This window comes from Vicugna pacos, chromosome 17, assembly GCF_048564905.1.
Source record: "Vicugna pacos chromosome 17, VicPac4, whole genome shotgun sequence".
NCBI lineage: Eukaryota > Metazoa > Chordata > Mammalia > Artiodactyla > Camelidae > Vicugna > Vicugna pacos.
Genome location: NC_133003.1, coordinates 39,919,412 through 39,922,741, shown reverse-complemented (window position 1 = coordinate 39,922,741; position 3,330 = coordinate 39,919,412).

Here is a 3,330-nt window from a genome sequence, read left to right as displayed (position 1 = left end):
AATCTCTCTTAATATATATACATTTGCATTTTTATAAATATTATAATTATAAAATATATATATAACCTAACGTATATTACTCAACTATACTTTTTGCTTTATTATATTTTATAATCTATTCAGGACAAATAGGTGTATATTTAGATCCTTCAGTAGGAGACATTTATAAGGCAAACATGCATTTCTCTTAGAAAGCTCTGATACATTTTATGTGAATATGTATTTACATATGTATTTTTTTACTGACACATCTGAAAATAAGTTGCAGACTTGATGAAATGTCACCTCACATCCTTCAGCACGTGTCTGCCAGAATAAGGGATCCTCTCCTACGTAACCAGCAATTCCATGATCACACTCCGGAAAGTAACACTGATACAATACTATCTACTCTACAGTCTAGACTCACATTTCCCCAGTTGTCCCAGTAATGTCCTCTATAGGTGTAGAACAGTGTGTCTTTGCACCCTCCCGCTGGTCCCTGCCCACAGTGCCCTGTGGACACAGTGAATAGCCATTAAATTCAGGCCAAATGAACACAATGGAATAGACTCCCTAGGACTAGGAGGTGGGGAAGTTTCCATCATGTGCTTCTAGCAGAGGGATAAGTATTGTGACCAGAGTACGGGGTGCTGGAGGGTTCCCAGGTAAAACAGCTGAAGGTGCACAGCCGGCCCCCCCCCCGCCCCCCATCCTTCAGACCCCTTTCCCTGAGAGCCCTGCAGTGGAGCAGGAGGGTGGACTCCTCCCTCTGGGTCCACCAAGTGTGCCCCTGTCAGTCTAGTTCTTAAGTTTTGTCTTAATTGGAAGGAAAAGAAAGTGTAACCCCAAATCCAGGTCTGGGAAATCCAGTGACTATCCCTGGTGTCCAGGACCGGCTGCAGAAGTTGCGGGGCCCAGTACAAAAGGAAAATGTAGGCCCCTTGTTCAAAAATCACTGTGCATTTCAGACAGCGACAACAGAGCATTAAACCAAGCTCAGGCACTTTTGAGCTTGAAGGTTTACACCAAAAGTAGTGAACAATGACCAAAGGCTTGAACATCTTGTGGGATTAAACCCAAATGGCTTAATTCAGCGCCCAGCTGGGCGGCCATGGCTGTCCCCGTAGCATCCACAGTTCTCATAAACGCATCAGCCGTTGTCACACACTCCCTCTGCTGCCTCATGGCACACGCAGGCCTGACACGTATTTCCCACCGTTAATCTTGCTCGTTTTCATACCTATCAGACAAAAACTCTCCTAGATATTGTCACCCGCCTCTGCTGTTAGTGCTGGTTTGGTGTAAGACCATTCCTCTTCCCCAGTCCTCGGGGCAACTGCATCCTGTGCCCTGCCGCGATGCCCCACTCTCCAGCTGCACGCTGCGTGGAACTTCGCAGAAGCAGCACCTGCAGTATTAGGGGAAGACAAGGTTCTCTGCCCCCACCCCACTCTTTCCTTCTCCACACGGATACAGTTCCCAGAAGAGCAGAGCAGGGGGAGGGTGGTGTGGAGACCTTGGCAGGACTGCGAACGGAGGGGCGGTGGGAGATGGGGAGCCAGGGAGACCAGAGTGCTAGGAGGTTCCCAGTGCCAAAGGATGACTTGCTGGGAAAAATAAATAACATTTTGCTCTTCCTCTGACTCTACATGGACACAGCTAAGTAAGACTTCCTTTCTTGTTACAGCCTTTATTAACCCCACCCCTACCCCAGGCTTATGGGTGTAACTAAGAGGATGAAGCAGAGACCCTTGGTGGTAGCCAAAATAAATATGATGGCCAAATCGGAGTCTGACAGCACACCTGTGAAGGGTTGGTGGCCTCACGGAGGTGTAACCATGAGTTCACGTAGCTCCTGTTCTCCTCAGGGAGAGATCCAGAGCAGAGATTTCAACAAAAGTCAGAAAAAAGTAAACATGGCCAATGGGAGTAACTCGAAAATTCTTGTCAACAGGAAACGTTTCCTGTTTGGTCTGTCGGATCCAGACGCCGTCAGAAGCAGCGAGTGGAGCCCTCGTTCTTCTTTTCATGGGAGGTAATAAAAATAGCCCTTCTTCGGGTGTAAAATTACTCCTCCTCTCTGCATTAGCGCCACTATTCAGAGCAGCAATCAGGGCCAAGCTGGGATTTTGCAGGGATGTGTTGTGGTTGTTGCCTCTTGCCAGGAGATTTTTGATGTGTTGTCCTTCTCCCCGAGACTGGAAGGAATTTGTGTCTGAAACAGAGAAGAGGAGGCCTTCAGGGGTTTGCAGAAGAAAGAGGCCTGGGGATAAACAGATGTTATCACTGGATCCACAGAAAGACCTTATCAGGCCCAGAGCCTTTTCCTTTGGAGCCTCTGTCTTACCGGTGTTGTTTTCTGGCCACTGGCAGAGTTGTTTGCCTCTGAAAGCCAGTGCACTGTAGGAAAGGTGGGTAGTTAGGCCCAGAGGAGCGAGGAAGCAGATACGTTCACAGCTGACGAGTGAGTGAGCGCACGGTGACCACACGAGAAGCTTGACAAGCTCAGAGCCCCGGCAGAAAGCTAGTCCCTCCTAAGGAAGGAGAGTCACACTCACCATCGAATTCCGACCCTGAGAGACCAGACGGCCCTGGGAAGACCTGGGGGTACCAAGGACCAGGGTGTGAGCAGAAGGGAAGGGGGCAGAAGAGCAGGAGGCAGGGACGTCACTCAAAGTTACCCAATGCCCAGGCTTTAGCTCGAGGGCTCCCACAGGTGTCCTCGCCGCATTCATCAGGGTCAGCCTGCTTCTCAAGCACAGAGGCCCCAGTACAAGGGCTGAAAATGCCATCATCAGTAACTGGATTGTGACCTTGGGCCAGTCGCATTCTCTTTTTCTAGGATGTAGCTAAGGGCACTGCCTACTGACCGTCATTTCCCTTCGCTTAATAATTAGCAGAATTCCAAAAGGGCCAGGGCTGGAGAGAAAGGAGGTTTGATACTTCCCGGGGAGGCTGCCCTCTTTCCCCTGACTCCCCGACCTGGGGAAGCCGATGTGCAGGACTTGGTGTGCCTGGAGTCACAGTCAGGACTGACGGGGCCAGGCCAGCACTGCATTTCTGAATTCCCCATCCAGAAACGCTCCACCATGGTAAAAACAACAGCTTCTGTGCTCGGGCACCTCCTCAGACACCAGACACGACTCAGGGTTTATCAGAAAGAGCAGCTCATTTATTCAATGAAACAATCTTCCATTTCAAAGTTGAGGGACTGAAGCTCTCAGAGTTAACTAACCCCCAGGGCCACAGAGCCACAGGGACAAGTGGCCAGAACCCGGGTGGGGTCTGTTTTGCTGACTCCACTGTTCCCAGAGGCTCCTGTCCATCCACTCCACACCCCCCAGGCAA